This window comes from Pollicipes pollicipes, unplaced genomic scaffold (genome assembly GCF_011947565.3).
Source record: "Pollicipes pollicipes isolate AB1234 unplaced genomic scaffold, Ppol_2.1 Scaffold_2936;HRSCAF=3444_pilon_pilon_pilon, whole genome shotgun sequence".
Classification (NCBI taxonomy): domain Eukaryota; kingdom Metazoa; phylum Arthropoda; class Thecostraca; order Pollicipedomorpha; family Pollicipedidae; genus Pollicipes; species Pollicipes pollicipes.
Genome location: NW_023596194.1, coordinates 18,474 through 29,466, shown reverse-complemented (window position 1 = coordinate 29,466; position 10,993 = coordinate 18,474). Strand labels below are relative to the sequence as shown.

The window sequence follows — 10,993 nt, the reverse complement described above, 5'->3', positions numbered from 1 at the left end:
TGAAATTTGGGATAAACCTGCAGTCTGACATGAAAACCGTCGCAAGGATGCATGCATCGCGATGTCCAAACATGCATTGACTGCGACTGATCAAGCACTAACGTTCTCCACGTTTGTCAACCAACAGCTCTACTTTCTGTCAGGCCTCATCTACGCACGCCGGCCATGTCTACGTTTCTACGCCATCACTTTTCATCAGTCTACTGATACTCTACTCAAGTGCAACTCCTGTAACTCCGGCTTGTAACTCTACTCCAGAGTGTAACTCTACTCTAGAGTGTAATTCTACCCCAGAGTGTAATTATACTCCAGAGGTAACTACTCCAGAGTGCAATTATACTCTACTCCAACTCCCAAGACAACGGCATGCGCCCGCGCCGCTGCTGGCGGCCTCAGCAAAGTGCAGCGCCGCCAGCGCCGGCGGCTCCGTCACATGGCCGCCGCATGCCCATTCCTTCAGCAGAGCCGCGGCCGGGCTGGGTCCGGGGGGAACCGGCCGAATCGCCCGCCTACCGGGTGCGGGTGCTCCGCCGGCTGAGCCTGCTGCTGCACCTGCTGCTGCTGCTGCTGCTGCGGGGCAGCTGCAGCGTCCGGCGCGTCCTACAGAGGCCGCGGGGTCAGTGAGCTCTGCGCCTCGCTGGGATCGGTGATGCGCCCCGTGTCAGTGTAGTCACACACAAGGGTCAGTGCACTCCCTCCCATCGAAGACGGGTTTAACAGTAATAACAAGTAATCACCGACCCTCGCCGGCGGCGGAGACTTCAGCATCCGTGATGTTATCACACACAGAGTCAACATGGTACCGCCTGCCGGGGTCAATGCCTCTTCATTGGTGTCAATGAAGTCACACACGAGGGTTACCACACTCCCATCCGTCAGGATCTGGCACTTTCTCATCTCGCCGGGATCATTGCTTCTTCACCGGCGTCAGCGTAGTCACACACAAGGGTCAGTATACTCCCTTTCAAAGGCGTCAGTCCACTCTCTTCCGAGTGTAAGCGCGCCTCCTCGCCGCGTTGTCGTGGAGGGTCAGTATACTCCCTTTCAAAGGTCAGTCTACTTCCCTCTCCCCGATGTAAGCGCGCATCCTCGCCGCGTTGTCGTGGTCTGTTATCAGTGTCATCATGCTCACTCACGTCGGGGCCAGTGTAGCTCTTCCAGGGGCACCTCACTCCCTCACGAAGGTTAGTACCTACCTCACCAGCACCAGTCCACACCGCACCTGTATGCAAGCCCGTGAGCAGCGCCTGCCGACGTCGCTGACATGGCCGATTCTCTTGCAGGAGTTGCAGGCATCGCTCTTGCGTAAAGAACCATGCTCGGTTTTTCGGTCAAAACCCGACGCACTCTTGCCTCCACCTTCTTGTATTGCATGCATCGACACAACGCAGCACCACGACTGTCCCTCGCCCGACCCCTAACCTGGCCCTGACCTGACCCTTGACCCGGGCTCACCTTGGGTACACTGGTGGCACTCGGCGGCAGGCGGAGCGAGGCCAGACCACCCCTGAAACCAGGAACGGCGCGTCACACAGGCGCTCCACACAGGGAGCGAAGCACACTGAGCTTCCATCGGGGGAGGGCGGGACGCGCTGTGGCAGGAGGTCACGATGGCGCTCCACACAGGGAGCGAAGCACACCGAGGTTCCACCGGGGGAGGGCGGGACGCGCTGTGGCAGGAGGTCACGGCGACGTTCCGCAGGACAACGTTGGGTGGGGACTGTGGAACGTTGAGGGGATTAGAGAACGTTAGGTGGGGACTGTGGAACGTTGAGGGGATTAGAGAACGTTAGGTAGGGATTGTGGAACGTTGGGTAGGGAATGAGTAACGTCGGGTAGGATTGGGGGACATTGGGTGGGGCTTGGCAACGCTAGAATGGGAACAGTTGGCAGAGGGATACTGGATGAAGGGAAAGCGTGTACGCCAACCACGCACTGATGGACGATCTATAGTTGGGTTATCAGCACTCAAAAGGCTGCGGTAAGTTCTAGAATTGCGTGGTTTGACCTAGCAATAAGCGTCCTCCTGTCACCAGACGCGGCGCGTCGTCTCGAAAAACGGAGGGCAGGGAAGGGGAGAAAAGCCTGCTGCTTTTGGACGAAATGTCATAAGGCTGGAATTATTTTTTGAAATGAGAGGACGTAACGGCAGGATGCAACGGCTACCACAAACTCTTTGAAAAGATGTGCCATCTCTGCAAAAAGCGGCTCAAGCTTGGCTTAATAACCTCAATCATGTAGAAGATATTTTTATTCCATTCCAACTGAAAACATGTTGACATTTTTAGCGGTTACAGCACAAGTCATCATCTTGTTTGACAAGCTTGCATGGAATACTTTTAAGGTGCCTCTCTTTATGGAACGCTGTCGGCGGAAATGTTCAAATACTTTCAAGTTGGGTAGACGTATTGACATTGCCTCTTCCCCACACCCTGTTTTGACTCTGCCCCCTTCTCCACGCCTTGTGGTCCAGCTGGCACCGATTTCAAGCATTGAGGCTCAAACAAAGCTACGTGTTCATGTTCCGGGCTGTACCAGTTTCCCCAAGCGTGAAGTTTCTTCCGTACCAGTTTCACCTGTTAAGTTGTGCACCACTGATACTGTCATTCCGCCCGGAAGCCGATACCGTGATGGCCAGAACGCCATCACCGTTACCGACACTGTGATGGCCAGAGCGCCATCACCACTACCGGTACTGTGATGCCCAGAACGCCATTACCACTACCGACAATGTGATGCCCAGAACGCCATCACCACTACCGACACCGTCATGGCCAGAACGCCATCGCCAATACCGACACCATAGTCAGATGGTCAGAACGCCAACTCTCATTTCGTGACGTCATGCATTCCACACGGGCACTGACATTCCACACGGGCGCTGACATTCCACACGGACGCTGACATTCCATACGGGAGCTGGCATTTCCGTCGTTTCTGAAAAATGCCTTCGTTGATTGCCCGTACAGATCATGATTACCGCGCGTGCTGAACAGTTACGTGCGAGGCACTGTGCCATGCTTAACACAATTGCTCGATAATCGACACATTCGAGATAGTTCGTTTTTTTAAGCGGAGCATTGTAATTTGATTTCTTTGACGCCCCACCTGATCTGACCAGCTCCAACTATAACCACAAAATGCTTGTTCTTTTTGTTTCCAACTGCATCACACACCCACACACACGTCACCAATGCGCCCAGACGCAGGTGGCCGCAGGCGGTGGCACGGGCCCAGAGGTCACGGCAAGGTCATCGATGTCGCAGCGCGGTACCTGACAACAACGGGGCGGGGACGGAGCTTCAGAGATCTCAAATCGCTGAGGGTTCCTAGGTGAGCGAGCAAAACAGTCGTGTCCTAGAGTGCACATGCACTCAACGGAAATTTGGTATCATATAACCTTCGTCATCAACCACGTCTGGCAATATTACAGCGTGCACGGAATGATGGAAGCGATTTCCCGAGATTTGGTGTCTACCGCGTGGCAAGTATTACAGAAAGCGAACTGGAAATAGGAGCTATATGCCTGCACCCAGGCAGTTTTTTTCTGAACGCTAAGGCGCGAATGGCATGTTGACAAGCCATTACATTCCTCTTATTCAATATGCCAGCTTCACTCGCTCTGTATGGTTCAGCCCTGGGTGGGCGTACCCAGCTCCAGCTTGCATGACTAGTATCAGCTGATGCGAACCAATCACAGCCGACTGCGACATCCAGGTTGCGCTTCATTCCGCCGTCAGCGCGTGTCATCGCAGCCCATCTGGTGCCGATGAGGTCATTAATGGAATGGGCGGAGCTGGCGACGGGTTATCGAACATCTTTCGATCTTCAGAGTACGGAGCGGGGGGCGACTTTAATTTGTTGCCAAAGTGAGGTGAGATGGTAAGACCACGTGCGAATACACGTGATACAAATACACGCAAGGTGGATGAGGTGAGGTGGTTAATACGGAGTCGAGCCCAAGATGGCACCCGAAGCCTCCAGCTACGCTTAGGACACTCAATCTTCTACCCACTCTAACCTTAAGCCTGTGTTAACCACATGAAAATGATGGAAAAAACGGTCCCCAAATCGTAGGTCACGAGAATAATTTCTTCAGCTGGTAATGTGCGTGATTTTTGACGGCGAAAACTGGCAATGCAGGCTAGCGTAAATCCTTAGGTCCACGTCCGCATCACCTCATACATCCTTACCTTGTACGGTTTTTTCCTGACACCAAGAAATAAGCTCTGACCTTAGTGGCACTGTCTCAGGGTCGAAAGTCGAAAAAGGCGAAAAATTCCGAGATAGGAAGCTGCTATATCCCTAGCGTCGTTAGCTGCGGATCCACCTTAGCCAACACAATTTATATAACACAAACAATATACACAATAACGCAAAATGCATTAGATGGTGCCTACAGCCAAAAATTAACAAGTAGACCCTTCGTACAGCATGATTAGCAGCCATATTCTATTGAAACGCGCTTTTTGAGAGTTGGAATGTGTGCTTATTTTGGTAAATATGGGTTGATGTAACTGTTCCGCTGTATGACATCGCCACCATTTTTGCAAAACCGAGCAAACTACAAAAGCAGTGCATCGAATGCAACCAAAGTGTGTTACTGAGGGTGCTCCAACTAAACTGCACTGTGTTCAATGATCGCAGGAAGGTATGATCTGGTCTGTGGCCAGCAAAACAACTACGGCACAAAATCCCGCTGCTTTCATTCCGATCCTTATCATTAATTATCATAAATTATCTGTATATAATAACTTATCTAAATTATCATTACATAAATTATCTTGTGCACACTCCTTGCGGCAACAGCTATCGCTCTTACGTTCTCATTCACACAGATGAGGCCCGTGAGAGCCGACGCTGAGATCGGTGTCAACAAATGTCATGGGGCGAGAACGTACGGTGAGACTGGAGTCGTTGGGGTCGTACGTCATATCTCATATCTGCCTGAGGATATAGGAATTACCCCGAACGACACACTGCCATGCACTATAGAACGTGATACCGAGAATGACATTTAGTTTGGAAAGAGACGAGTATTATTTCCGAAACCCCTCTTATGCTTTTGTAGTGCAAGCCCTACCAGCACACTGTTGAGGCCACCGTGTGTTCCACCACACTTGTGTACCAAAATTGTCCCACGTCGAACCCCCCCCCCCCCCCCACACGTCTCACGTTGGAAAAGGACATCACCTTCACCATTTATCTCACAAATGCTAGCGGTTGCCATACAGCCATCCTGATGATCTCCAAGACGCGCAAAGAATCCGACCTGCCTGACCAGAAAGCTGAGTAATGATAAGCGGTGAGAATTACCACAACGCCGCTGTCCAGTTCCTCACCCTGTCTGTGCCTGGCACCAGCGGTATTCTGCTCACTCCCCCACCCCCCCCCCCCCCCATTTCCACGCTGTGATGTAAACCGGCATTCAATAGCCGCCATTCAGAGCGACGAACAGGGGCGCAGCCAAGGGAGGGACCCGGCGGCGGGGCGGACCCTTCCTGAGTCCTGGAGTTATCGTTTTTTACTCTGGATGGTTCCCAGGAAATAGTTCAACATCAGCGTAAAGCGTGCTCACCAAGCTCCGGGTTCCTCCCTTCAGAAAATCCCGGCTGCGCCCGTGGTGGTGCACGTTGTCGTTTTCCTGACGGCTGGCAGGCGCTGGCGATGCTCGCCAGCAGACCCCACACGTTGGCGTGAACATTAACGTGCGCGCTCGACATTATCGTTAACGTTAACTTAAAGTTAACAGCACCAGTAGCGTGTGCCGCGTGCGCCGCTAGTGGCATTGCCAATCGGCCCTCGCTTACCCAGGCTGTGCAGCTCTTCCATGATCCGTGTGAGAGTGACCCCGGTCCCGGGTCGTGCTCACGTGACACGGAAACTTCATCGTCTCGGCGCCGCAACGCCGCCGGCGCTTTGATCACACCGCCCGCGACGCCGTCGAGCCGTGCCCCCTGACCTCTGCGCGTGCGCGGCGGGCGCGGGGTCACTCGCCGCCGACCGTCGCCGCCGGACTGCGCGACATCGCCGCCGGCGACGCCCGAGGCGACGCGTCCGGCCGGCCGCCGGCCCGTGCCAAGACGGCAGGACCGTTTTAAACGTCGGAAAGCGGGGAAAACCGTCGTCCAGCTGGCAATGGGCGCAGCATTTAGAGGTCCAGGACATCATGAGCAGGGGGAGGGGGCGGGGGGGGGGGGGTTGGCCGGACACTGGATCGGTCCTTTGCTCTGGGTTTTGCCAGGGTGCTTTGGATAGTGAGCAGGGAGAGATAGTCGCATAGCAACGACTCCAGAGTAGTCCAGAGGAGGAGGTGGGATGGGGTGGGGGTGGGGGTGGGGGGATTGGGGGGTGGGGAGTAGTCCGATACTAAGCACTAGATGTGGCGTTACATGCCATGTTCGCCACCAAATTGGTTTGGCCAAAAGTAAATACGCAAGAGTGATGGTGTAACAGCGATAACCACGAACACTCGCCTACTTATAACGCGGTATCCTACATGCTGATAACATTCCTTAGAAATAAGATCATGCCTCGTCCCCTTCCACCCAGTTGCATAACTACGCATCGGGGCGTTAAATGACAGATGCAGTCGACGCGCCCCTTAAACCCCAAATACTACCATTCCTACTCCAATGCTAGTGATGTCCTTATCGAATATTTACAGCAGTTCGATCTTCCATTGTGCTATTTATTTCGCAACGGTAGAAATGGCTACCTATGCGTCAAAGTAACTTGGGTCTAGGTCTGGCTTGGACATGAGTGCCTTCGGTCCGCAGCTACCATTCCAGGGCTGTGGAATGGAGAAGAGTGGATAGCGGTGGGCAGGACTACACCCACCCGTGAAGGCCCCCGCCGAGACCAGGCCCGCACAGGGACTCCTCTCCAGACGTGTCCCATGCTCGGAAGGGGTCCCGACAGAGGGCACTCGTGCTGGGAAGGTGTCCCGACAGAGGGCACTCGTGCTGGGATGGGGTCCCGACAGAGGGCACTCGTGCTCGGACGGGGCCCACCCAGAGGGCACTCGTGCTTGGACGGGGCCACCCAGAGGGCACTCGTGCTCGGACGGGGCCACCCAGAGGGCACTCGTGCTTGGACGGGGCCCACCCAGAGGGCACTCGTGCTCGGACGGGGCCCACCAGAGGGCACTCGTGCTTGGACGGGGCCACCCAGAGGGCACTCGTCTTCGGACGGGGCCCACCAGAGGGCACTCGTCCACTGACGGCTGGCGCACGCAGCCGGCCCCGGACACACGGGGTCCTGCGAGGATGCAGGATGACGCCGGAATGAGGACAAAAATAAGGATGGCGTACGTCGACGAGGGTAAGGATGCGGCATAAGGAAATACGGGCAGATAACTGGGGTCCGCATCCTACCGGCCTTGGCGGTAAATACGCCCATGCAGTTCCACCGCAAAACCGGCCGTCGCCGCTGAGTTTCGGGAGGCAAAATATAGCATTCAGAGTCATGAGAAGAGCTCCAAAAAGCGACTAGCAAGGCCACTTTCAACCAAATTATATTTGCACCCCATAAGATAGTCAGAACTGTTTTCGTTAGCAGTGTGGAGTCGTCTTCCTTCAGCTCCATGACATCCCACTCGCGAGTCTTTGTACGCTCATGTCGTACACAGTGGCGAGCACGTGCACAGCTCAATCCAAACACAGACAGGTTTCCCGCATGCTAATTGGCTTTGAACGCACAATGTTGACTTGGGTGCAGTTCCAACACAGCCGCTGAGGAACAAGAGGGAGGCGTTGATTACGGAGGCCTAGTTAACGCCATCCGGAGACAGAACGCTGGCCCGGGGCCAAACGTGCCGCCGATGGGCGGCGGTGGTCTAACACACTTCAGGTTGGCAGTGTTGCCCCCTGATGGCGCTGTTGTCGATAGGTGGTCGATGAGGACGGCTGCCACGGATCGACACGTGTGAGCATTGCTCTTAGCAATGACAGAAATTTGTGATTTTTACACGTGGCGTACAGCCTTTCAGGTGTTGGTGGGTATGCTGAGTAACCAACATCCGCGGTCAATGTCGGCATCTAAATCCACACCAATTCTCAACTTGAAAATTCGAATTGAATTATCAACAGGTCGTGACTCTTAAATGCTGGGTTTAGGGCCTTTGCATTAGGTGAGGCAGGTATAAGTTGAGGTGAGAGTGGGAAGCGGTAGATTATTATCTTAACGTGAACGTCAAGAAGTAGGTGATTGACGCAATTAACGGCAGGTTATCGATGGTAAGGAAGTGTGCAAAAGAAAAGAGAATTAGGCATAACAGCTGGTAATATAACAGCAATACGAGGTCAACAAAAAAGTATAATGCACGCTAAAACAACATGGATGGATGAGGGCAGGCTAATTTTCATTTGCAAGCAGGAGTTCGATCCTATTCAGAAGCTTTCAGAACTCGTGTCGGAGAGTCTCCCTTGCCCGAAGTATTCCCGAAGTGCAGACATCATCATCCAGCTTCCAAATGGCGCTGCCAAATGGTATCAGCTAATTCCCTTCGCTGTCCGTCTGCTGGCGGTGTGCGTGTTTACCCAGATCAGCTCAGATCTCCCGGCCACCAATCACCACCGAGACGCGCCGATGACGTAACAGCCATTTGCGCCAATCAGCTGGCTGGGGTGTAGAATGGTTTAGTGGGGGCCGGGAGATATATTTCCAAGAAGCGCTGATAAAATTGCATGGAAAGCGCGTCTCCGCTTTCCACTTTTTTTCCTTTCGCCTGTCTCCCTCTCCAAGCCTTAAACACCGACTACCGCCGAATTCGTCTAGCCTTCAGGCAAACGCCTCAGTGCAAAGCGCCGGCGCCTGGTGCACAGGTTCACCATTGAGTTGATTCAGAGGGCCTTGCAACCTGGCACGTTTCGATGCGCCTGCTCACGAGGCCATCACATTACCTCCCCATGCCCGACGGCCTGGGCGCGCCTCTGCCCACCCCGGCGGTGGAAATAGCGCACAGCGGGCCAAGCGCTATTAATACGCGGCGCAAACTTGGCGCCCGGCTAGCGTACGGCACCGGGCGGGGTTCCGCCGAGAGGTCCCACCTAGGTGGGGACGCGGGGAGGGACACAGCGGGGCTCGTGACGTCACGCAGAAGGACACAGCGGGGACTCGTGACGTCATGGGGAAGGACTACGGGGACTCGTGACGTCACGTAGAATGGCACGGCGGGCACTCGTGACGTCACGCAGAAGGACACAGCGGGGATTTGTGACGTCACGGGAAATGACAAGGAGGGGGCTCGTGACCTCACGGGGAAGGATACAGCAGGGATTCGTGACGTCACAGGAAAATGGACACAGCGGGGCTCGTAGCTTCGTGGGGATAGACACAATGGGGAATCGTTAAGTCACGAGGATGGACACGGCAGGAGGCATGTATCGTCACGGGACGCCGCAAGTACACCCTGGTGCCTGCTGGGGTCGTGGCAGGTGGCGGGTGGGACCGGTCAGATAATTGGTTGACGACCATGCCTGACAGGTCGGCTCAAGGTGAGGGCGAACTGGACAGCAGGTCACCTTCCCAGGGTTGTACTGAGAGGAACATACCGGCTGTCTGCACAGCCGCCTACGTCGGTTGATGGGTGAGGGCGGGTAGCGGCTTGAGCCGACTGGCCCCCATCCAGCCTTGTGTCAGGTGATGAGAGGTCGAAATGGACCGCAAGCCAGGAATGGAGCGCCTGCGCTGCTGCGCTCTGCCAACGGGACGTCGTCGTCGTAATCTATGCACGGGACGCTGTCGTCTACGCACGGGACGTCGTTGTCGTCTACACACGGGACGTCGTCGTCTACGCACGGGACGTCGCCATCTGCACACGGGACGTCGTCATCATCTACGCACGGGACATCGTCGCCATCTGCACACGGGACGTCGTCGTCTACGCACGGGACGTCGCCATCTGCACACGGGACGCCGTCGTCATCTACGCACGGGACATCGTCGCCATCTACACACGGGACGTCGTCATCTGCACACCAGACGTCGTCGCCATCTGCACACGGGACGTTGCCGTCGTCTGCGCACGCGCCGCTGTAGTGGTCTCCGTCTCCCGGATGACTCCAGCCAGTAAACCTTGACGACAGACGGCCAAGCGTCCGTCGGGTCAGCGGTCAGCAGTGCGTGCCTGGCAGCCACGCTGCGGGTACCCCCTGCCGCGGGAGCCCGGGCGCTCCACTCTGCTTCCGAGCGGCAGCGCTCGACTCGGCACGTCGGCTGCTGATCCCCGCAGTGCCCCACCTTTGGACGACCATGCTGATGTTGTTGCCGGAGCGGACTATGGAGTCCTGCGCCTCCTTGTGGCGCATCTCGATGGCGTTCTGCCCGCCGATGCTGATGACGGCGTCGCCGGCCCTCAGACCGGCCCGCTCGGCAGGACTGCCGCCGTTCACCTGCAGTGCAGGAGTTCACCGTTAGATGGCTCTCACTGTCAAGCCTGCTTGCTCGGCAGGACTGCCGCTGTTTACGTGACGTGTCACAAAGCTTCGTTAGGTGGCGGCACCGTCAAACAGACCCGCTCGGCAGGACTGCCACCGTTCACCTGGCGACATTTAAGGTCACCGTTAGGTGGCAGCATCTGAGTGGTGCGCTGGAATCGACAGGGCCGCAGCAGTTTGACTTGAATCCACAGCCTACCACCGTGAGATGGCGGCACTGAAGCACTGTCACTAGGCCCTGTCACTGTCACCTGTCACTGTCACTGTCATAAACCCTGTCATTAACCAGAGGGCTTGGTGTTTGTCACAGCCTCAAACATATCACCAGCACCACCGCTTCGGTGGCCGCGAGACGTGCAGCCCCCCCCCCCCCCCCCCCCTCCCGCCTCGAGTCACCGGCTGCGTCCAGGTCACGCCGCCAGGAGAGGGAGGGGGAGGGGAGGGGCACAAGACATCCACCTGCCGGCGTCGGACGCCCTGAACCCGAACCCTCGTCCCGGGCCAGCCGTCGGCCAAAGGCAACAGTCGCCCCAAGGTCAGGGTCGCTAGTGGGT

At 55.9% G+C, this 10,993-nt stretch overlaps 1 long non-coding RNA gene across 1 annotated transcript; it reads right to left on the bottom strand.

Annotated features, from left to right (window-relative positions):
- Positions 1–513: 513 nt before the first annotated feature.
- On the bottom strand, positions 514–10,395 carry LOC119114685 (uncharacterized). Its single transcript, XR_005096049.1, has 3 exons — positions 10,243–10,395; positions 1,456–1,507; positions 514–600 (listed from the first exon to the last, which is right to left on the bottom strand). It is a non-coding gene; the product is annotated as an uncharacterized LOC119114685 (long non-coding RNA).
- Positions 10,396–10,993: the final 598 nt, after the last annotated feature.